At 41.7% G+C, this 24,822-nt stretch overlaps 8 non-coding genes across 8 annotated transcripts; all 8 read right to left on the bottom strand.

Moving 5' to 3' along the window:
• Positions 1–7,805: 7,805 nt before the first annotated feature.
• trnaq-cug (transfer RNA glutamine (anticodon CUG)) lies at positions 7,806–7,877 on the bottom strand. The gene has a single exon. It is a non-coding gene; the product is annotated as a tRNA-Gln (tRNA).
• A 402-nt stretch (positions 7,878–8,279) lies between these two features.
• trnaf-gaa (transfer RNA phenylalanine (anticodon GAA)) lies at positions 8,280–8,352 on the bottom strand. The gene has a single exon. It is a non-coding gene; the product is annotated as a tRNA-Phe (tRNA).
• A 93-nt stretch (positions 8,353–8,445) lies between these two features.
• On the bottom strand, positions 8,446–8,519 carry trnai-aau (transfer RNA isoleucine (anticodon AAU)). Its single transcript has one exon. It is a non-coding gene; the product is annotated as a tRNA-Ile (tRNA).
• An 88-nt stretch (positions 8,520–8,607) lies between these two features.
• Positions 8,608–8,679, bottom strand: trnap-agg (transfer RNA proline (anticodon AGG)). Its single transcript has one exon. It is a non-coding gene; the product is annotated as a tRNA-Pro (tRNA).
• Positions 8,680–10,520: 1,841 nt separating this feature from the next.
• Positions 10,521–10,593, bottom strand: trnaf-gaa (transfer RNA phenylalanine (anticodon GAA)). Its single transcript has one exon. It is a non-coding gene; the product is annotated as a tRNA-Phe (tRNA).
• A 255-nt stretch (positions 10,594–10,848) lies between these two features.
• Positions 10,849–10,920, bottom strand: trnap-agg (transfer RNA proline (anticodon AGG)). Its single transcript has one exon. It is a non-coding gene; the product is annotated as a tRNA-Pro (tRNA).
• Positions 10,921–11,337: 417 nt separating this feature from the next.
• Positions 11,338–11,409, bottom strand: trnaq-cug (transfer RNA glutamine (anticodon CUG)). The gene has a single exon. It is a non-coding gene; the product is annotated as a tRNA-Gln (tRNA).
• Positions 11,410–19,245: 7,836 nt separating this feature from the next.
• Positions 19,246–19,319, bottom strand: trnai-aau (transfer RNA isoleucine (anticodon AAU)). The gene has a single exon. It is a non-coding gene; the product is annotated as a tRNA-Ile (tRNA).
• Between the last annotated feature and the right edge of the window lie 5,503 nt (positions 19,320–24,822).

Genomic DNA, 24,822 nt, shown 5'->3' with positions numbered 1-24,822 from the left:
AGAGCACCTTAAATAGTCCACTGATGAAGGTCAGGTGCAAGGTAATCAGTGCCAGGTATGTGGGAAATGTAGTTCAAATGGTTTAATATTCAGAAGAGGGTTCCCTCTGGTGGTGAGCAGGAGGAACAGTGGGAGTCTCGTTTGTGACAGTGATGAACTTATTAATAAGAAAATAAATAACACTTCTTGGTACAATCTTGCTGGTATCATGCCATGCTTAAATCGTTTTGTTTTGTTTAGCTTTTGTGGCGGAGATTACTAAGAAACACCAAATATAACATAAAGGCGTTTATGACAATTCATAATAATATGATCATCAAACAGATCTAAAACTTAAAATGGTATATCAAATCGTTTTGGTATATCTTTTATAACATAGTTGAGAATCATTTGTTGAAACAAAAAAACACTTGTTTTTGCCTATTCATGTCTTTTTAAATATGTATAACATAGTATTTAAAAAGATAACATAAATATGTATACTGGTGTATAACATAGTATAGTATAACATATATGAATTAAACTTTTTTTTTTAAAGGTTTTAGTAAAAATCTTCTTGTCTTCAAAATAATGTAATGAATGACACAAAAAAATACTAAATTAACAACAACAAAAAAATGGTTTAAGGAGGATATAGCTTAATTAGCGGTCGGCTAATTATCTTGACAGTAGTGGCATGTTTTTTACTGTATATCATGGTAAAGTTGCAGGTTCACATGTACAGAAGAAATCGTGTGCTATTACACGCTAGCTAGCTTTATTGGCATGTTTAATTGTCTAAAAACAAACACTGTTTATGAATAAATAATGATCGATTATACAGTCGTGAAGAATAGACTTACCTGTTGCAAAGATGACGATAATTACTACTGATGACGACTACTTCCTGCTCAGCTACTGTTCGGACGCTCTCGCTTACTGCTCCGCGCTTTGCTCTATCGCTTTTATATTTCTATATTTTATCTCCTTTTATCACCTAATTTTAACTTCAGCAAATCAGCACAGTGCTCAAACGCTTGGATTACTACAAAAAAAAGCAGAATTATTTTATTCGACCAGCCTCCCACTGAAAGCTTACATTCCGGGGAAGAGAAAACACAACTGCCTACATTCATAAGGATAAGAATATGCCTCCTCTGGAATCTACTTGCTGCTCCAACTGCCACAGACTTTTAAAAAGGATTGCAATTCTTGAAACAAAGTTAATTGCGGGACCACCAAACCAGACGGAACACACAACAGAGCTTCGTCATGGACGTCCTCAGCATACAGCCGGTGAGTCCCATGAATCTAGTGCTTCTCGACAGGCCATACTGAGTGTAGAGAAACAAGCCGATCATTTTACTAACCGATGGCACAAACAGGGTGCGAGACCCAAAGGCACTCGAGACATCAGATTGTCACGAGCATCACATATTACTGCAGTAGCATCCTCTACCCCAGATACGGCTCTGATAAGGACTGCAAACACTGGTCTCCTACCACCGCCTATACATCTTGAGAACAGATTTGAAGTATTAATGAATGAGGAATCCCCAAATTTGATGAATGTGATCGCACACAGACAGAATCAGCCAGTAGCTAACACTGATGCTAACTGGGGCTCAAGGTCGAGCAGACAGCGGCACTCAGCTCACAGTGCAGCCGAGCCCAGGACTCTGATAGTGGGCGACTCCGTAATCAGAAACATTAATAGCAGGGATACAACAACGTGCTGCCTTCCACAAGCAACAACTTCTGATGTAAACAGGGAACTTCAGAACATTCTGATGAAACATAAGACTGCAAATCGACTCATCATTCATGTGGGGAAGAATGATATTCATAAAGAGCAGTCGGAACTTCTTAAAAAGGATTTCAATGAACTTTTTGAAACACTTAAAAGACTGAAAGTTCAAACATTCATCAGTGGACCACTCCCAGCAAGAGGAACAAACAGGTTTTCACGGTTGCTTGGGCTTAATACATGGCTGCAAAAAACCTGCAATATAAAAGGAGTGAACTTTATTGACAACTTCAATCTTTTCTGGAGTCAGAGGCAACTGTTTCAACAGGATGGCCACCACCCAAACAAACTTAGTTCAAGAGTGCTAAAGGACAATATCTACTTCTCCCTCCGTCATCCTTCTGCAATGTGTGCCAATCCACTCAACCTGAATGGCACACACACACCTGGATACAGTATGAATGACCACAGGATTTCACTTCAGCACCTGAATGGACATGCGGTTGACACATCACACAAGGACAGTGATAACACCACTCAGTCACAACATCCTCTGCTCACGGACACAATCTCAGCTGAGCCCTGCCCACAGAGCTCACCACAGACAGACTGTGACATACCAGCACTGCTCCAAGATACAGCACCCATAGACGACTTTCTGGAAAACAGCCAGGGAAACCAGGACAGAATATTACAGCCTCCAATAACACCAGAGCAAAAATCCCTCTCACCGGAAACATTATCACTCTCTCCAGCATCTCCACTTCTGTGCTTCTCAGAGAAAATGGAACAACTGGTGCATGCTGGAACTAGACTATCCCACTCTTTTGCTGCGAGCCCCCAGATACCAACCAAAAAACGCCAGGCCCCACAACCACCAAAGCCTGCGGGCCTAGCTCGCCCTCCCCCTCCCCCTCCCCCTCCTCCTGTGAGAGCTCTTCGGCCTCTGCCACAGCGCCAGGGCCCACACCCTCCTCCAGCGGCTCGAGGTGAACCAAAAACAACTGATACCAGCTCTCAGTGATATGTGTCGGGTCCCCGCTATGGGGGGGATTATAACAATAACTTTCGCTATTATAACAATAACTTTCTCAAATGTTTACAGAACAAGCGGGAACCCAGTGTGCCTGTATCTTTTTCTATTGCTGTTCGATTACATGATAGAAAGTCTAAGGCCTTCAAAAGCCGTACAGCAAACCCATCTAATCTGGTGCCTATTACACGACATACCAAGATTGCTGTGGGGACAAAAAGTAAGACTGTTAAGTTAGCACTTTTAAACATCCGCTCACTTAAAAATAAATCACTTTTAGTCAACGACTTAATAACCACATACAACCTGGATTTTATGTTGCTAAATGAAACTTGGCTAGAAGAAAGTTGCAGTGCAACAGTCCTCAATGAAACAGCCCCTCCTAACTTTACTTTTATGAGTGTCTGCAGAGCTGTCAGAAGAGGCGGAGGTTTAGCTGCTCTTTATAAAGATGTCTATCAATGTAAGCAAATATCATTTGGGAATTACCCGTCTTTCGAGTATCTGGGTATTGTGTTAAAAGGTGCTCCACGCATTTTACTTATCATTGTTTACAGGCCTCCAAAATCCTCTCCAGCTTTTGCTGAGAACTTAACAGAACTGTTATCAACAATTTCCTCAGAGTTTGACTGCTTTGCCATTGCTGGAGATTTTAACATTCACATAGATAATGCAGAAAACAATATGGCAAAAGAAATCAAAACTGTTTTAACCCTTCGGAGTCTTGGGCTATTTTGGCCGTTTTTGAGTACTTTTATTTTTTTTAAATTTTGCAACATAAAAAAATGTTTACCATACCAATGTTTGGTATAATTTTTTTCAGCACAACATCACCTATATGATCAGACAATTAGTTTTTCACTTTGATGTACTCTATCAACATACTGGACCCAAAATCACACAAAAAACACAAAATCCGAATAGAAAAATTATAGCTTTTCTACTACAAAAAACACAAACATGCTCAATGAAGCATTTTAAAAGGTTTAAAATGTAAGCACAAGTTGTAAATGTCAACATATACAGGTACAATTCAGATATAATCAACCTATATACAAAAAAAATATGATTTACAAAAAAAAGCGTGTGTAGCCATAGGCTTTTTTTCTTTCTTTTTAGCTCAGCCACTTTTTAAAAAATGTTGTGCACACAATTATTCAGAGAGCTATATTTAAGGCCTTGCATTCCCAGAGTATGAGGGTTCGCAAATAGTGCAAATACAACATAAAAAATTTAAAATTGAGATAAAATTAAACTATATGCAGCAAAAAGCAGGTGGGGCAATAGGCGTTTTTTCTTTTCTTTTTTGCTTAGAAACTCTACAAAACAATTCATGTACAATTACACAGATATCTACATTACAGGGATTTCATTCCTTGAGTAAGAAGGGTTCCTCAATAGTGCAAATATACCATACAATAGGTAAAATGAACACAAAATCAAATTATACATACAACTATTTACAGCAAATATCAGGTGTTTTTTATTTTTTTTTTATCTGTGCCTCTCCTCAAAACAGTTTAGCTAAATCTACTCCTAAACTACCTAAACTACTCCTAAACTACCTAAACTATCTACACTACTCCTAAACTACTCTCAAAATCTACTCAAACTCTTCCAAAAACTAGCAATAATCTCTCTCTATATATATAACGTATATATGTCTATCTTTATCAACTCCGTAAATCCTCTGCCTTTCAATTTTGCGTCTTAGCTCAGTTGGCTCCTCCTCCATTCCCTAAAATGTGCAGCCTGAATAGCAGAGTCAGCAGATTCACAAATTTTTCTCCGTTTTGTTTTATGACAAAAACCGACGAAGTTATTAGAATAAATGCAACGCCTGTCGCATCCCATCTTGCGTTCTTTTACGAACGCGTCAGTATTTTTTTATATAAAGTTTAAATGATCATATCTCCGTTTTTACTTGGTCTATCAACACAAAACAAAAAGTAAAATAGAATTTCAAGCCAGCACTTTCGACAGAAGTGGACGGCAGCGCTCAACGTGACTTTGTTTTTATGCTTCGACGTCTTAAGCTGGTCATGTAACTTGATCACGCCGGCGTGATCGGCGACCCCGAAGAGTTAAAAACTTTTGATCTGACTCAGCATGTACATGGACCCACACATAATCGTGGACACACTCTAGATTTACTTATCAGTAAGGGTCTAAACATTTCATCAATTGTTATTAAGGATGTAGCACTGTCTGATCATTTTTGTATTTTCTTTGATATATTGATCTCTCCTGCCATTGAAGCTAGATCTGTGTCTGTCAAGAAGAGATGCTTAAATGAGAACACTAGTGTACTATTTATGTAGGCTATATCTTTAACACCAAGCATATCTGCTGACTCTGTTGATTTTCTCCTTGATTCTTTTAACTCAAAAGTTAAGAGTGTAATTGATGATATTGCTCCTGTGAAAGTCAGGAAGAAGAGTGGCAGACAAAAAGCACCTTGGAGAAACTCAACAGCAGTGCAAAATATGAAAAGACAATGCAGAAAAGCAGAGCGCATGTGGCGGAAGACAAAACTTGTAGTCCATTATAACATCTACAAAGACAGCATCCATGCTTTCAATAAGGAACTAAGCAAAGCTAGACAGACTTTTTTCTCGAATATTATAAACAGCAATATAAACAACACGCGCACTCTTTTTGCTACTGTAGAGAGACTGACAACCCCCCCAAGCCAGATTCCCAGTGAAATGCTCTCAGTGAGAAAGTGCAGTGAGTTTACTTCTTTCTTCTCTGAGAAAATCAATAATATCAGAAAGGTGATCAGCTCATCCTTGAGTTGCGCTGGGGTCAGGCAGATCAGACAACAGCACGAGAAAGTAGCCACTATGTCTGATTTCGAAGAAATTGATGGCAAAATTTTGGAAGAAACCGTACAGCAACTAAAAACATCAACCTGCGCCCTTGACGCACTTCCCACATCTTTTTTCAAAAATGTGTTACACAGCTTAGAAGCAGATCTCCTGGAAGTGGTAAATGCCTCACTTCTCTCTGGGAGTTTTCCGACCTCCCTGAAAACTGCTGTCGTCAAGCCCCTCCTGAAAAAGAGCAATCTGGATAAGACCATGTTAAACAACTATAGACCGATATCAAATCTTCCTTTCATAGGCAAGATCATTGAAAAAGTTGTCTTCAATCAGCTGAACAAATTCTTAAGCTCGAATGGATACTTTGACCATTTTCAATCTGGTTTCCGACCGCACCACAGTACAGAGACCGCGCTCATAAAGATAATAAATGATATTCGCTTAAATACTGATACAGGCAAATTATCAGTGCTGGTACTACTCAACCTCAGTGCTGCATTTGACACTGTCGATCACAAAATACTTCTTGACAGGCTGGAAAACTGGGTCGGGCTTTCTGGGATAGTCCTAAAATGGTTCAGGTCATACTTAGGAGGCAGAGGTTATTATGTGAGTATAGGAGACCATAAGTCTGAGTGGACATCCATGACATGCGGAGTCCCTCAAGGCTGAATTCTTGCGCCACTCCTATTCAACCTGTACATGCTCCCAATGAGCCAAATAATGAGAAAGAACCAAATCGCTTACCATAGCTATGCAGACGACACACAGCTCTACTTATCCCTATCGCCTAACGATTACAGCCCCATTGACTCCCTTTGCCAATGCATTGATGAAGTAAACAATTGGATGTGCCAAAACTTTCTTCAGTTAAACAAAGACAAAACTGAAGTCATTGCGTTTGGAAACAAAGATGAAGTTCTCAAGGTGAACGCATACCTTCAGTCTAGGGGTCAAACAACTAAAAATCAAGTCAGGAATCTGGGTGTGTCTCTAGAGTCAGACCTTAGTTTCAGTAGTCATGTCAAAGCAATAACTAAATCAGCATATTATCACCTGAAAAATATTGCAAGATTTAGATGCTTTGTTTCCAGTCAAGACTTAGAAAAACTTGTGCATGCTTTCATCACCAGTAGGGTGGATTATTGTAATGGACTTCTCACTGGCCTTCCCAAAAAGACCATAAGACAGTTGCAGCTCATACAGAACGCTGCTGCTAGGATTCTGAGCAGAACCAGAAAATATGAACACATCACACCAGTCCTCAGGTCTTTACACTGGCTGCCAGTTACATTTAGGATTGATTTTAAAGTATTATTACTGGTATATAAATCATTCAATGGCCTAGGACCTCAATACATTGCAGATATGCTCAGTGAATATAAACCCAACAGATCACTCAGATCATTAGGATCACATCGGCTAGAAATACCAAGGGTTCACTCTAAGCATGGCGAGTCTGCTTTTAGCTACTATGCCAGCCGCAGCTGGAACCAGCTTCCAGAAGAGATCAGATGTGCTCCTACAGTAGTCACATTCAAATCCAGACTCAAAACACATCTGTTTAACTGTGCATTTACTGAATGAGCACTGTGCCACTGTTCGTCCGACTGTTTGCACTGTATTTTATTTTATGTTTTAATTATTCTGATTTCATTTGATTATTTCTGTATTTTATCTTTTATTCCAAACTGTTTTAATTATTCTGAATTCTTTTGATTATTTTACTTTCTTCTATGTAAAGCACTTTGAATTACCATTGTGTATGAAATGTGCTATATAAATAAACCTGCCTTGCCTTGCCTAATAATAGCGGTCGCCGATTGGTCAAAAGTAAGCCACAGGAGCAGAGCCAGGAGAGAAACGCGATTGGTCAAAAGTAAGCCACAGGAGAGAAAGGCGATTGGTCAAAAGTAAGCCACAGGAGAGAAACACGATTGGTCAAAAGTAAGCCACAGGAGAGAACGTGATTGGTCAAAAGTAAGCCACAGCAGAGAAACACGATTGGCTCACGTGGGCTTACTTTGGGCTTACTTTGGCTCAATCGGTAGGAAGCAGTAGGCGCAAGCGAGAGGTAGCGGCATCGATGCCTGCATTCTCCAGTGCTGTCCATCCTTTTTACGCCCCCCTTCAAGGGGCACTACCTAGATGAGCTCTTGCGGCTCAGTGCTGCCGAAAAAGTTTTTTCGAACGAGGTACTGCACACATTCCTGGCAAAAGCAGGTCCCACCGAGATTTGAACTCGGATCACTGGATTCAGAGCCCAGAGTGCTAACCTTTACACCATGGAACCTTGGCGTGTGTCAACTTTTCCCATGAGCAGCAGACATTTAAGTAATTGAGTCCAGAAGCACGATAGCAAGGATTTAAGTCATTGAGTCCAGAAGCACGATAGCAAGGAGCAAATGAAGCCTTTGCTTTTTAAGCCCATGTTTCCCCAATTCCGACTCGGTTTGAGAGTGCCAATTTCACCGACACGTCAGCAGTTGCGCATCACCTCTGTTTTTTCCCTCCCTTCCGCAAAGAACCTAAAAAGGTTCGACAGAGATTTGAACTCAGATTGCTGGATTCAAAGGCCAGAGTGCTAACCATTACACCATGGAACCAACACACTCTGCTAGCTGGCTGTCTGAGAGGCAGATAGCGATGAGGCTAGGTGGAATCAGGTAGACTAAAAGAGATTATGTGGTTCCTCTGCCGAAACCCGGGATTGAACCAGGGACCTTTAGATCTTCAGTCTAACGCTCTCCCAACTGAGCTATTTCGGCCAGATACTTGAATGGTTTAGCCAGCAGGGATGTCTGGGAGACCGCCCGTCATTTTCGAGAAGAGCAGAGCGAAGGTCCCAGAGAGAAAATGAGTGGCCCGTACGGGTATCGAACCCTCGACCTTGGTGTTATTAGCACCACGCTCTAACCAACTGAGCTAACCGGCCTCTCTCTGGCACATTTTATCCCCAATTTCTCAGAAATATCCTGGTTGCCCTAATCAGGCTGAAGAGATTAAAAGCAAAGCCTAATAATGGGCTCGTCCGGGATTTGAACCCGGGACCTCTCGCACCCTAAGCGAGAATCATACCCCTAGACCAACGAGCCGAAACATACATCCTCCCTGCTGCTGCCGGTCCGCAAACATTTCAGCTTCCATGGCTTAAAGCGCAATTTTTTGATTAAATCTACTATTAAAAGGTAGCCAGTGCAAAGTTTCCAGCACAGAGGAAATGCGACCTCTTTTTTTGTGGTCATTGGAAATCACGCTGCAGGACCTGCACACGAATAATGAGAAGCTTACTTACAGGAGCCTGGTCTGCAACACTGGACCCAGTTGATGTTGCAGGAGCAGAGGCAGCACTTGGCTGGACAGAAGGCTGTGGAGGAGACTGCAGAGGAGGCTGAGCAGGGCGCAGAGGAGGAGACTGCAGAGGGGGCTGGGCGCAGAGGAGGAGACTGCAGAGGAGGCTGGGCAGGCCGCAGAGGAGGAGACTGCAGAGGAGGCTGGGCAGGGCGCAGAGGAGGAGACTGCAGAGGAGGCTGGGCAGGGCGCTGCAGTCCTGTGGGTGGCTGTAGTGAGGATGGTCCTGGAGCAGAGGGACAGGGGTTGAAGGCCTTGCTGGAAAGATGGGAGTTGCTCTTTCCAGTGGACAGGAAGCTCTGCAGGCGACTGGGACACCTGGCCAGGGGTCCACAATGCTGTAGGAGCAGGATAAGGGGCAGGAACAGGGGCAGGGGCACGAGCCGGGGCAGGAGCAGGGCCTCTCGAGCCTGCAGTGGATGGAGAAAAAAGAAAAAACTTACCCACTTACAGGGTTTGGCTGGAAACAAAATCTTTTGTACCAGCTGTGAAGCAAATAAATGCTTCCCCCGCGCCAACAGGGCCTACACATTGGTCGCCAGCAGTGGCCTGTTCTTAGTGGCAGTAGGTGGAGGAGGAACAGGCACAGTGGCAGTGGGCACAGCAGCAGTGAGGACGGATGCAGTGGTCACAGTGGTGGTGGGCACGTGGGCTGGAGTAATGTATATAATAATGTAATGAATGACACAAAAAAATACTAAATTAACAACAACAAAAAAATGGTTTAAGGAGGATATTGCTTAATTAGCGGTCGGCTAATTATCTTGACAGTAGTGGCATGTTTTTTACTGTATATCATGGTAAAGTTGCAGGTTCACATGTACAGAAGAAAACGTGTGCTATTACACGCTAGCTAGCTTTATTGGCATGTTTAATTGTCTAAAAACAAACACTGTTTATGAATGAATAATGATCGATTATACAGTCGTGAAGAATAGACTTACCTGTTGCAAAGATTGCAAAGATGACGATAATAATAGCGGTCGCCGATTGGTCAAAAGTAAGCCACAGGAGCAGAGCCAGGTAGGAGAAACGCGATTGGTCAAAAGTAAGCCACAGGAGAGAAACGCGATTGGTCAAAAGTAAGCCACAGGAGAGAAACACGATTGGTCAAAAGTAAGCCACAGGAGAGAACGTGATTGGTCAAAAGTAAGCCACAGCAGAGAAACACGATTGGCTCACGTGGGCTTACTTTGGGCTTACTTTGGCTCAATCGGTAGGAAGCAGTAGGCGCAAGCGAGAGGTAGTGGGATCGATGCCTGCATTCTCCAGTGCTGTCCATCCTTTTTACGCCCCCCTTCAAGGGGCACTACCTAGATGAGCTCTTGCGGCTCAGTGCTGCCGAAAATGTTTTTTCGAACGAGGTACTGCACACATCCTGGCAAATGCAGGTCCCACCGAGATTTGAACTTAGTTCGCTGGATTCAAAGCCCAGAGTGCTAACCATTACACCATGGAACAAACACACCCTGATAGCTGGATGTATGAGAGGCAGATAAAGATGAGGCTAGGTGTAATCAGGTAGATAAGAGCTGCCGTTTGGTCAGTGGACCGCCTCGACTAAGAGAGGCGGACGTGGTTCCTCTGCCGAAACCCGGGATTGAACCAGGGACCTTTAGATCTTCAGTCTAACGCTCTCCCAACTGAGCTATTTCGGCCAGGTACTTGTGCGGTTTAGCCAGCAGCCATGTCTGGGAGACCGCCAGTCATTTTCGAGAAGAGCAGAGCGAAGGTCCCAGAGAGAAAATGAGTTGCCCGTACGGGGATCGAACCCTTGACCTTGGCACTATTAGCACCACGCTCTAACCAACTGAGCTAACCGGCCTCTCTCTGGCTCATTTTATCCCCAATTTCTCAGAAATATCCTGGTTGCCCTAATCAGGCTGAAGAGATTAAAAGGAAAGCCTGATAATGGGCTCGTCCGGGAGTTGAACCCAGGACCTCTCGCACCCTAAGCGAGAATCATACCCCTAGACCAACGAGCCGAAACATACGTCCTCCCTGCTGCTGCCGGGCCGAAAACAATTCAGCTTGCATGGCTTAAAGCGCAATATTTTGATTAAATCTACAATTAAAAGGTAGCCAGTGCAAAGTTGCCAGCACAGAGGAAATGCGGCCTCTTTTTTGTGGTCATTGGAAATCACGCTGCAGCACCTGCACACGTGCTAGGGATCGCGCCTCGTCTTTGTCTTTGAGAGCGATGGACACCTCAGGAATTAGATCAAATGGTAGAGCGCTCGCTTAGCATGCGAGAGGTAGCGGGATCGATGCCTGCATTCGCCAGTGCTGTCCATCCTTTTTACGCCCCCCTTCAAGGGGCACTACCTAGATGAGATCTTGCGGCTCAGTGCTGCCGAAAAAGTTTTTTCGAACGAGGTACTGCACACATTCCTGGCAAAAGCAGGTCCCACCGAGATTTGAACTCGGATCGCTGGATTCAGAGCCCAGAGTGCTAACCATTACACCATGGAACCTTGGCGTGTGTCAACTTTTCCCATAAGCAGCGGAGATTTAAGTCATTGAGTCCAAAAGCACGATAGCAAGGAGCAAATGAAGCCTTTGCTTTTTAAGCCCATGGCTGCGTTCCAAACCGCATACTCAATGAGTAGGTACTTAATTTCAATGAGTACTTACTTAACGAGCGCTAAAAGAGTAGGTACTTTATAGCCAAATCTCGTTGAGTATGAATGCGATCCGGATTCCGGACATCATCCGCCATGTTGACGTTATCATGTGACCTACGACACGTTATCACAAGCGCAACAACTTAAAAGATGAACGACACGTTTAATTCATCTATCTGTAAATATCTTGATCTTGATGAAACTTGCTCATTTTGTGGTATTGTTGAAGAAACAGCTGCCAATTTATTTTGTGAATACATTTAGGGTTGATTTAAGTTGTTATATTTTAAACCCTTCTAATGTGACCCACAGTTCCTTATAACGATTTTTTAAGAAACCCCAAAATCGTTATCTCTTGAATATGTTGTTAATTTCTTTATTTTATACCCAAAAAGTTTCTCCTTCAAGTTTTCCTCTTTTCTTGATGAATTTACCTCTCGTTTCATCCCTCAGACAATAACAACAAAACTATTTTTTAATGTATTATGAAGAACTATTTATATTTAAAGATATTTAGCCTTGTTATTGTTCTTTTTTCCTGTGTATAAATATCATATTATGATGTACACAAACCAATGATCTTTATGTTTTCTGTTTTGTCATTATGATTGTTCATTGTTAGATACAACTAGTATCTTTCCATGATCTTTATGTAATAAGTTTATAAGTTTAAATTATATGAGCGACAGGTGCACTAACACTTCATAACATCATTAACTCGACAGCACAAGCTAGAACAGTTTTCCTCTGCGTTTACTGTCTGCAGTGCACAAGGAGACAGGCCGCTGCTCGAAGATCTCCTTTGGAGAAACTGTTGACTTTATACTCGAAAAATGCAAGTATCGCTCATAAAAAATTAATATTACATCAGAATGAATTGCATTGTTAGCCCACCCCAAAACTTAAACAAAATATTATTAAATGCTGACCATTACTTAATTATATGACTTTTTTATATATACTAAAAATTATATAATTTAATAAAACAAGCAAAATGTAATTTGTTTTGTAATATGAGTTATGCTTAGAGCCTCTTCTTAATATTATTAACTCGTCTTTATTTTTAGGTCATGTTCCAAAAATATTCAAGCTGGCAGTAATAAAACCTCTCATTAAGAAACCGCAATTAGATCCAAATAACTTAGCAAATTACAGACCCATCTCAAATCTTCCATTTATGTCTAAAATACTAGAAAAAATTGTGTCCGCTCAATTGTGCTCTTTCTTACAAGAAAATGATATCTATGAAAAATTCCAGTCGGGATTCAGACCGCATCATAGCACAGAAACTGCGCTAGTTAAAATTACAAATGATTTACTTTTAGCTTCTGACCAAGGCTGTATCTCAATACTAGTTCCGATCTTAGTGCTGCGTTCGATACTATCGATCATAAAATACTCTTGGATCGACTACAAAACTACACTGGTGTTCAGGGACAGGCATTAAGCTGGTTTAGATCGTACTTATCAGACCGTTACCATTTTGTCTGTTTAAATGGGGAAAAATCAAAGATAACGTCAGTAGACTATGGAGTGCCGCAAGGATCGGTGTTAGGCCCTCTGCTATTCTCAATATATATGCTGCCACTTGGTAATATTATAAGAAAACATGGAATTAATTTCCACTGTTATGCTGATGACACTCAATTATATATCTCATCACGACCAGATGAAAACACTAACTTATCTAAATTGACAGAGTGTCTAAATGATATAAAATGCTGGATGACGTGTAATTTCCTGCTATTAAATTCAGATAAAACGGAGGTACTACTTATTGGTCCAAAAAACTACCCACAAAATCCCTTACAATACAACTTTAATTTAGAATGATGTCCTGTTACTTTATCCACTGCAGTAAAAGACCTGGGTGTTATACTAGACCGCAACTTGACTTTCGAAAATCATATTTCATATATTACAAGAACAGCCTTTTTCCACCTTAGAAACATTGCTAAGCTACGCAACATGCTATCTGTTTCTGATGCAGAAAAGTTAGTTCATGCATTCATGACCTCGAGACTAGATTACTGTAATGCTTTATTAGCTGGCTGCCCTGCATCCTCAATCAACAAGCTACAGTTAGTGCAAAATGCAGCTGCTAGAGTTCTTACTAGATCAAGAAAATATGATCATATAACACCTATTTTATCATCTCTACACTGGTTACCTATTAAGTTACGTATCAATTACAAAGTATTCCTACTGACCTATAAAGCCCTAAATGGTTTAGCTCCTGTGTATTTAACAGACCTTCTATCGCCATACAATCCATCGCGCTCTTTAAGATCACTAAATTCGAGGCTTCTGGTCATTCCTAGGATATCTAAGTCCACTAAAGGAGGGAGGGCGTTCTCGCATTTAGCTCCTAAACTCTGGAATAGCCACAATAGTGTATTGTGAAAAGCGCTATACAAATAAATTTGAATTGAATTGAATTGAATTATGCATGAATACACGTGAACATCTCAATTGTCAGTCAAGCAATGAATTAATGCATACATTAAATAATTATATTTTATATACTGACAACAATAAGAAACATGAATAAATGAGTAAAAGAACAAATAAAAGTAACCATCACACAATAAACAAATGCATGCACATGAAACAAATCTTTATTCAAACTACAAGCATGTATTTGGGCGCTGAAGCCCACATCCTACTGCCATCTCAACACAGCGGTTCCCATTCTGCGGCTTTATTCTGATGAATTCACCAGAGGTGACCGTGCCTTCGTGCCGGAGCTTGTTGCTGCGCTGCGCTTCACAATCTGAGGCGATAAGGGCAGATGGAGAGATCTTATGACAGTCTCATCCATGGCACCGTTTCCAGGATTCAGCTCTGGGCTCCTCATCCTCAGTGCTCACACCAGTCTGAATAAAAACATGTTTAGTTACTTTATAGATTTGTTTATTTACCTTATTTACAGCACATTAGTCTAATGTCAACAGTGTTGACAACAGTGAATTAACGTTATCCTATCCTATGATAATGCCACACATACATCACTCAGATGTCTTTTTCATGTTGTGATGTGCTCATCTGCAATATGTCAATACTTACAATATTTTCCTTTCAGATGTAAATAGACATTTTAAATAAGCGTGTTTAAGATGTATATGGTTATGTAAATCCACTTTAGAGACGTTACGTGTGCTTAGAGCTCCCCTGTTAGCTAGCTATACAAAACATGTTTTACAGCAAAATCACAACTATACTATACTGTCTAACTACTTTACACCTTCAACAGTTAAAACGTCTACTCTATTGTAGTTTAACACATAAGGAACCGTGTTTACTCACATTTGAAAACCCCCGGCGTCTCTGATCTCCGTGATGTTTGATAATAACGTATGCTCTCGTGTGGCCTCCTGGGATAGAAGAGTATCCATCGGTTGAGCACTCAAAAATCGGGCCGGAAGCAGTAAGCCATCCGGGAACTTCTCCCCTACTCTTTTATGAATACTGATGTTTCGAACGTACTGCTTCCTTCACGTACTGTTTTCGCCTACTATATAGTAGGAAAGTAGGCACATTCGAACGCACTTAAGTCCAAATCTCGCGATAATTGGTACGTCACCCAGGTAATTCTCGCCTACTCTTTTGGATTAATACATACTTTTTCGCTCGCCTACTCTTTTCCCATACTAAATAGTAGGGAAGTATGCGGTTTGGAACGCAGCACATGTTTCCCCAATTCCGACTCTGTTTGAGAGTGCCAATTTCACTGCCACGTCAGCAGTTGTGCATCACCTCTGTTTTTTCCCACCCTTCCGCAAAGAACCTAAAAAGGTTCTACCGAGATTGGAACTGGGATCGCTGGATTCAAAGCGCTAACCATTACACCATGGAACCAACACTTCCTGATAGCTGGCTGTCTGAGAGGCAGATAGCGATGAGGCTAGGTGGAATCAGGTAGACTAAAAGAGGCGGACGTGGTTCCTCTGCCGAAACCCGGGATATAAATATCCTGGTTGCCCTAATCAGGCTGAAGAGATTAAAAGCAAAGCCTAATAATGGGCTCGTCCAGGATTTGAACCCGGGACCTCTCGCACCCTAAGCGAGAATCATACCCCTATACCAATGAGCCGAAACATACATCCTCCCTGCTGCTGCCGGGCCGCAAACATTTCAGCTTGCATGGCTTAAAGCGCAATTTTTTGATTAAATCTACAATTAAAAGGTAGCCAGTGCAAAGTTTCCAGCACAGAGAAAATGCGGCCTCTTTTTTTGTGGTCATTGGAAATCACGCTGCAGCACCTGCACACGAATAATGAGAAGCTTACTTACAGGAGCCTGGTCTGCAACACTGGACCCAGTTGATGTTGCAGGAGCAGAGGCAGCACTTGGCTGGACAGAAGGCTGTGGAGGAGACTGCAGAGGAGGCTGAACAGGGCGCAGAGGAGGAGACTGCAAAGGAGGCTGGGCAGGGCGCAGAGGAGGAGACTGCAGAGGAGGCTTGGCAGGGCGCAGAGGAGGAGACTGCAGAGGAGGCTGGGCAGGGCGCAGAGGAGGAGACTGCAGAGGAGGCTGGGCAGGGCGCTGCAGTCCTGTGGGTGGCTGTAGTGAGGATGGTCCTGGTGCAGAGGGACAGGGGTTGAAGGCCTTGCTGGAAAGATGGGAGTTGCTCTTTCCAGTGGACAGGAAGCTCTGCAGGCGACTGGGACACCTGGCCAGGGGTCCACAATGCTGGAGGAGCAGGATAAGGGGCAGGAGCAGGGGCAGTAGCACGAGCCGGGGCAGGAGCAGGGCCTCTCGAGCCTGCAGTGGCTGGAGCGTAAAAAAACACAACAAAATTATCTTATTGTTTTAGACTTTCACTGCATGACTTTCTCAGCTCTGCTGGACAGCTACTGCGATTACACGGTTTACTGCAAAGCATGTATGATTAGTAGAGAGATGACATGATGATGAAAAGATGGAAAGAAGCAGTGAAAATCATCCTGTTTTTCATCCAAGCACCATTAGAAGAAATACAAGAAGAAAAAAAGATGGGATCAGCCAAGTGTGAAGCGAAGCAGACCAAACACTACAACAGCCACTTATTCCAAGGGGAGTGGGGGAAGTGTGAGATGACAAGAATGAGCTTTAGTCAGTGATTACGATAAAAAATGAAATAAAACCTTTTACATACACCTTTAAATTATCTTTTTTCCTTTGAGGATGTTCACTCAAAGAGTGAATGTAGATAGACACCTGAGAAGTGCCATTCCTCTGTGTTGTGAAATAAAATAATATGTCATTTAAAAAATACTGTTTTGTTTTATTTGTAATTGTTTGTAAAATATTGTTTAAGATTTACATACCTTGAGGAAGTTGTTCCTCAGCTTGCGAGGCTACAGTTGCCATCTCCAGGTCATCTTCCTCCTCAAAAAAATCCGTAGCAGCAGAGTCTGTAAAATAACATAAAGCACTAAGCACATGTCACCAACACACTTGTATGCGTTAAGTGATACTCACCACATGTAAAGAGCTGTCTCCGGGCTGCGGACTCAGACGCAGGATGTACACGTGGTCCTGCAGCTGTTGAACACGTATTTTCGTTAGACATATATACTGCATAATATATACTGTAATGATTTTAAAGCTTGCAAATCACTTACAGGGTTTGGCTGGAGCCAAAATCTTTTGTGCCAGCTGTGAAGCAAATAAATGCTTCCCCCGCGCCAACAGGGCCTTCACATTGGTCGCCAGCAGTGGCCTGTTCTTAGTGGCAGTAGTTGGAGGAGGAACAGACACAGTGGCAGTGGGCACAGCAGCAGTGAGGACAGATGCAGTGGGCACAGTGGTGGTGGGCACGTGGGCTGGAGCCTGCCTCTTCAGCACGTGTGCTTTGAAAAGGGCCATATTGGTGTTAGGCCTGGCCTTTGCCTTCTTCAGGTAGGTGATGAGAGCCTGGGCCTCCTTGCTTGGGTCCTCATACACCTCCTTCATTGACCTACCCTTAAAATCCCCAAACTCCACCATCAGACATCCAGAGTCTCCTGTCCTCTGGGCCTCCTGCAGCATGGCCTGTTTTTTCTGATACACCTCCACAGCCTCGCCTACTTCCCTGATCTGCGAGGTGTATCTGAGGAACAGGTGTTTGTTGTCCGACAGCGGGTTGTCCCTCTCCTCCTCCCCCAAAATGCTGCTGACCAGATAGCAAGCATACCCCAGTGAGTTCTCCAGCAGCCACAGGAACCTCTGACCCTGGTGTTTCCCAAACTGGATCTTGCAGTGAGCCAGAACCAGGAACTGGTCTCCAGGATTCCCTCCATTCTGCCTCACAAAGGCAGTGGCCTCAGCCAGGACCTCCTCCTTACACCTGGCCCTCCCTGCCAACACGATCTTCCTCCTATTGGCCTCCTCAGTTGGCCCCATAAGGAGTCGACCCTCAGAGGTTCTCCGTAAAACCGGGTATGCATACATAATCTGAAAGGACACAGGCATAAACAGAACGTTACATAGCTGTCAAATTCCAACTGAAAGTATTTTACTACAGCATTTGTTTTTTATGTAATTAATTATTATAATATTATAATAATTAATGATTATTATTATTATGAGCATAAGCATTATTGTTTTTTATACAACTGTGAATCACTTTGAATTGCCTTGTGTACAAATTGTAAATAGTGTAATAATCTTATTAATAAGAAAATAAATAACACTTCTTGGTACAATCTTGCTGGTATCATGCCATGCTTAAATCGTTTTGTTTTGTTTAGCTTTTGTGGCAGAGATTACTAAGAAACACCAAATATAACATAAAGGCGTTTATGACAATTCATAATAATATGATCATCAAACAGATCTAAAACTTAAAATGGTATATCAAATCGTTTTGGTATATCTTTTATAACATAGTTGAGAATCATTTGTTGAAACAAAAAAACACTTGTTTTTGCCTATTCATGTCTTTTTAAATATGTATAACATAGTATTTAAAAAGATAACATAAATATGTATACTGGTGTATAACATAGTATAGTATAACATATATGAATTAAACTTTTTTTTTTAAAGGTTTTAGTAAAAATCTTCTTTTGCTCAAAATAATGTAATGAATGACACAAAAAAATACTAAATTAACAACAACAAAAAAAATGGTTTAAGGAGGATATAGCTTAATTAGCGGTCGGCTAATAATCTTGACAGTAGTGGCATGTTTTTTACTGTATATCATGGTAAAGTTGCAGGTTCACATGTACAGAAGAAAACGTGTGCTATTACACGCTAGCTAGCTTTATTGGCATGTTTAATTGTCTAAAAACAAACACTGTTTATGAATAAATAATGATCGATTATACAGTCGTGAAGAATAGACTTACCTGTTGCAAAGATTGCAAAGATGACGATAATAATAGCGGTCGCCGATTGGTCAAAAGTAAGCCACCCTAGCAGAGCCAGGAGAGAAACGCGATTGGTCAAAAGTAAGCCACAGGAGAGAAAGGCGATTGGTCAAAAGTAAGCCACAGGAGAGAAACAAAATTGGTCAAAAGTAAGCCACAGGAGAGAACGCGATTGGTCAAAAGTAAGCCACAGCAGAGAAACACGATTGGCTCACGTGGGCTTACTTTGGGCTTACTTTGGCTCAATCGGTAGGAAGCAGTAGGCGCAAGCGAGAGGTAGTGGGATCGATGCCTGCATTCTCCAGTGCTGTCCATCCTTTTTACGGAGAGGCCCCAGAGAGAAAATGAGTGGCCCGTACGGGGATCTAACCCGCGACCTTGAAGTTATTAGCACCACGCTCTAACCAACTGAGCTAACCGGCCTCTCTCTTGCACATTTTATCCCCAATTTCTCAGAAATATCCTGGTTGCCCTAATCAGGCTGAAGAGATTAAAAGCAAAGCCTAATAATGGGCTCGTCCAGGATTTGAACCCGGGCCCTCTCGCACCCTAAGCGAGAATCATACCCCTAGACCGAAACATACATCCTCCTTGCTGCTGCCGGGCCGCAAACATTTCAGCTTGCATGGCTTAAAGCGCAATTTTTTGATTAAATCTACAATTAAAAGGTAGCCAGTGCAAAGTTTCCAGCACAGAGGAAATGCGGCCTCTTTTTTTGTGGTCATTGGAAATCACGCTGCAGCACCTGCACACGAATAATGAGAAGCTTACTTACAGGAGCCTGGTCTGCAACACTGGACACAGTTGATGTTGCAGGAGCAGAGGCAGCACTTGGCAGGACAGAAGGCTGTGGAGGAGACTGCAGAGGAGGCTGAGCAGGGCGCAGAGGAGGAGACTGCAGTGGAGGTTGGGCAGGGCGCAGAGGAGGAGACTGCAGAGGAGGCTGGGCAGGGCGCAGAGGAGGAGACTGCAGAGGAGGCTGGGCAGGGCGCAGAGGAGGAGACTGCAGAGGAGGCTGGGCAGGGCGCTGCAGTCCTGTGTGTGGCTGTAGTGAGGATGGTCCTGGTGCAGAGGGACAGGGGTTGAAGGCCTTGCTGCAAAGATGGGAGTTGCTCTTTCCAGTGGACAGGAAGCTCTGCAGGCGACTGGGACACCTGGCCAGGGGTCCACGATGCTGGAGGAGCAGGATAAAGGGCAGGAGCAGGGGCAGTAGCACGAGCCGGGGCAGGAGCAGGGCCTCTTGAGCCTGCAGTGGCTGGAGCGTAAAAAACACAACAAAATTATCTTATTGTTTTAGACTTTCACTGCATGACTTTCTCAGCTCTGCTGGACAGCTACTGCGATTACAAGGTTTATTGCAAAGCATGTATGATTAGTAGAGAGATGACATGATGATGTAAAGATGGAAGGAAGCAGTGAAAATTATCCTGTTTTTCATCCAAGCACCATTAGAAGAAATGCAAGAAGAAAAAAAGATGGGATCAGCCAAGTGTGAAGCGAAGCAGACCAAACACTACAACAGCCACTTATTCCAAGGGGAGAGGGGGAAGTGTGAGATGACAAGAATGAGCTTTAGTCAGTGATTACGATAAAAAATGAAATAAAACCTTTTACATACACCTTTAAATTCTCTTTTTTCCTTTGAGGATGTTCACTCAAAGAGTGAATGTAGATTGACACCTGAGAAGTGCCATTCCTCTGTGTAGCGACTGACCGAATCCTGTTTTTCTTTCACTACTGAACAAATATGAACACATATATGTTTAATTCACAAAACCTTGAATCATGTGAAATGGTGCCCCAATGTCTGCCAGCAGGTCATTGATTAACTCCATTTATGACGCATTGCGCAATCAAGAAACAGGTCCCGTTGTTCTCGAAACCCTCACGTGGTGCACACCACGGATGGACAATATGCCCTAAGGATACACACACACACACACCACACATACCCGCACACAAACGTCCTTTGTGTGCAACTTAGGATAGGAATGTCCTTAATGTATATAACACAGAATTGTATCTAACCTTCCTGTATGCATGCATATCTAATTAGTTTTGTCTTATTCTATAGATGTAATTGGAGACTGGTCTGTAACTTCAAATCTTAAGTGTATTTCTAACGAAAGATTACCTAACAGGATCATCTTCTGTAACTCTCCCTCTTGCTAGGTCATAAAACTTTATGACCCCCAAAAGGAATTCCAATGGAATCACAGCTCCCACTTGAATTCTGATGAAGAAAGACTAATAGACTCTGCAATCTATATATAACCACTTAAGAAATGTATAAACATGAATTTGATCTTTCCTAGGTCATGGTAGCCGGTATTATGGCTTTATAGTCGTGTGAGTGAACATTAAATGTGTGTAATTCTGCATATGAATGTAACTTTATGTTTCTTCTACTCGTTCCGGCCATTCTTGGTACCTGTTTGACCGTCTTGTTTTGACTAAACCAGTCATACATAGGATATTACAGTAAAATGTATTGTTCTGTGTGTACAATCTTTCTGGCTAGAAATGACAAAATTTTATAGCATCATCAATTATCCTGACAAGACAAAGAAGAACTTTTCCCGCTCTATTTCCTTGGTAACTTCACGCTCGGTGAACCTTTAAAACTTCCCGCGAGTCTGCTCGCCCCGGAAGACACGAGAGAACAAGCCTATAGCACCGAAGGACAAACACGCATACGACTCTTCGTTCCTCAGCAACACAAAGAGAACCATATACGCAAGTATAGGTTATTGATTTGATTTGATTGATGTGATTTCTTGTTGCCTCTCTAAGGGTTATTGTCTGTGATTTTTGCCATGCTGCGATCACCCCGGTGATCTCTCTCATCCTGACCGTTAGTTTCACTTTCTCATCCTCTATCTATCTCTCTCTATATATATATATATACTTCACTCTCTCTCTCTCTCACTCAATCTCTCTCTCTCTCTCACTCCCGTTGTTATTCGTTTGTCTCGTTAGTTTTACTGTTTATTGTACATACATGTATCCCGGGTTTAAATGTAGAATTCTGTATCCATAGTTTCTTTTTATTAAAACCATTATATTCTTGATTGCTAATTGTCTAAAGTGCTCATTTTTACAAAGTCAATGAAGTGTTCGACCCTTTAGCTACAAAGCTTTACAATTCGTTACTATTTCAGTAACCTAAATTTTATAATAACAAGAAGGTGATTTTTTATGGCCAAAAAATAGCTTTTTTGGAATTATAAGAAAGAGATAATTTTTGTTGAAAATTGATAAGTTAATCTTACGGCCGTTTGCTGGACAAACATTTTGTTCGATAACTAAATTAATTCCATTTAAGGTTATCTCATATAATCGATCTGTAATAAGACTATTGATATATTAATGACGAACCATAACCCATTATGGTGATCATTCATATATACAATCGATCTATTTTCAGCTTCGATAATTTAACTGTAATGTGCAATATATTAATCATTCATGATTAATTATTAAATTCCCTATATATAATTTGAACTAATTTAATGTAAGACTCATTGTCGCTACAGTTTGGTGGAGATCGCGAGGCATTTCAAACTTTGTTTTATGAGCAAATTCAGTTTCAATCTATGAGTATATTGTGTATTAAATTTTTTTTTTAATGCGCGCTCCAGTGAAAGTCGCGCAACGCGAGCCCACTGAAGAACTGATCAGCACGAAGCCGATCTCAGTTAAGCAAATCGACTCTGTGAAATATGTCTAACATGTGAACACTGTTAATTGCTAAATTAAACTGCATTTCATAATATTATACCTGTCCCTGTAAAGACGAAGCAAACTCTTTGCAGCTGGTACATGTTAATATTATTTAAACGCCTGATTAAGACGAGAATCTCTTTAGCAAGACGTAAATCTGATCGAGAGCGAGTTTCCTCTCTTCAGTGGTAAAAGGCCTTACATAATGTCGTTATTGAAGTCGTGGTTAACCCAGTGATATTCAACAAAAACGGTAAACTCCTGGTCAAAATTCGTTTAGCTACCCAATTAAAGATCTGATACATTTAAATATAAATCTAATACATAAAAATGTTTATGTGAGTAACAACAGACGGAAATTCCTGTTGTTTCACATCTGCGTGTTTTCACAGCGAAAAAATCCTGTTTCACGCTCTTGTGCTGTACAGCACCGAAAGATCCGCAGAGATCTGCTTGTTTATTTGTGATTTATTGCAGGAAATCAGCGCACGACGTGAGCTGAAAGCTCATAGTTTGAATCACATTAAAGTCGGTTGTAATTCCGCTTGCTAAACACCAGAGGGCGTCCTTTAAGTGTTTAGGAGTCTCGAATTACGCCCCGCCTTCTGACTTCAGCCTGCATGAGCGCAATTACGCCATCTTGTGGCCGTTTCAGATAATGCTCTCTTTACTGCTGAATTCATTTCCCTGTGAATTAAGGGAATTCATTTCCCTGTCTAAATTCTCAATAATTATTTGCATTTAGACCTTTGCTCGTGCGAATATTATTTTGTGTTAGACAAATTTTTCTGCTTTTGACTGGTACATTTACTTTGAGTTTGGTTCAAGACAAGATTTGAATTAAAACTTAAACTAAATCCCAGCACAGCCAGAGAGAGCCCAAGTCGGCTCACTCAACTCTCCTTGTCTCTCTGTCCAATTCTGTTTGAATTGCCTATGTCTACTTTTCTCTTTTGACTATTTTATAGTTATTGACGATACTTTACTGTTGTCGTTAATTATTATAAAATTTTATCCTGATTTCTCAATCTCCTTTCACGCTTATTTTAATTTGGTTTTAAACCAGTTTAAATTTACATCGTGTTTGCCTGTAAGTCACTGATATCCATGTGGAGGAAACAGCGCCACCCTGTGGCCTTTCCCCCTAAGTCGGTATCACGTTTTTCCTCCTTTCACTCTGTTTTGAATTGTGCATCTATCTCATCTTCCCCTTTTTGATTATTTTATAGTTATTAATGATACTTTACCGTGTTATTAGCTATTATAGGATTTCATTCTGATTTTCCTTTTAATTCTTTCCTGCTTGTTTTAAGTTTTAAATTTAAACAAGTTTAGAATTTTGAATTTGAATCAAGTGTTCTGTTTACCCAGGCAAAGCACGGAGAAGGAGTACGCCCCCCTCGTGGTGAAACCCACTACTGCGGCCTGCTTCTTCTACCGTGTTTCAATCCTGTCTCTTCATATTTTGATTTTTATTATTTTTCCTCTCTTTTGGGTTAGGTTATTTTGATAATTACCAACATTATCATAATTACCTCTTTTTATTATTATTTAGTAAAACCTTCGATTATTGCTACATAAATAATTACTCAATTTGGTTTAAACAAACAAGCCTTAATTCACTTTAAGCTTCCCTTGTTCATCCTTTTGTGTATCTATTGTAGTACTCCCTTGGTGATTTGAAGTCATCTCTGGTGGTGTTCCGGCCAGCAAGGTTGTCCGACCAGCGTTACCAACACTGGCTGTGTGTGAATCTCGGTTTCTTTTATCTCTGTCCGTCGTTGCGGCCCGCAGTGCTGACATCAGCAATTTGGCACTCCAAAGGTAGTCAACCAGTCCAGCCGACACAAAAGACAATTTCTGGGACCAGTACCTAAACCGGGGCCTAGAAAGAGGCCACTCCTCCGGGAGGGTTCTGGGGAACAGCCAAATTTTGTAGTGTTGTCTGGCGATTGACATCTTGGCGTTGCCGAGTTGTGTTTAAAGTCACAAAGGCTGTTTGGGAGGGCGCAACGCGACACAGAGTAATGGAGGGCCGAGGACACCGCGGTTCAGTGTTTGGGAAGCGCCAGGGAGGTTGACCATGCCACTGGTTCTCACCGGAGTGGACTCAATTCACCGCAGGTAAACTAAATTTAATAAAACCCATTCCACTTACTATGAGCCACAAAATACTAGATATCTCCCGGATATTTTAAGTGTT

The sequence above is a fragment of the Siphateles boraxobius genome, unplaced genomic scaffold (assembly GCF_051911475.1).
Source record: "Siphateles boraxobius isolate OS27281-9 unplaced genomic scaffold, OSU_SipBor_1 116, whole genome shotgun sequence".
Taxonomy (NCBI): Eukaryota; Metazoa; Chordata; class Actinopteri; order Cypriniformes; family Leuciscidae; genus Siphateles; species Siphateles boraxobius.
The sequence above is the reverse complement of the archived record's forward strand: the minus strand, read 5'-3'. Positions and strand labels throughout refer to the sequence as shown.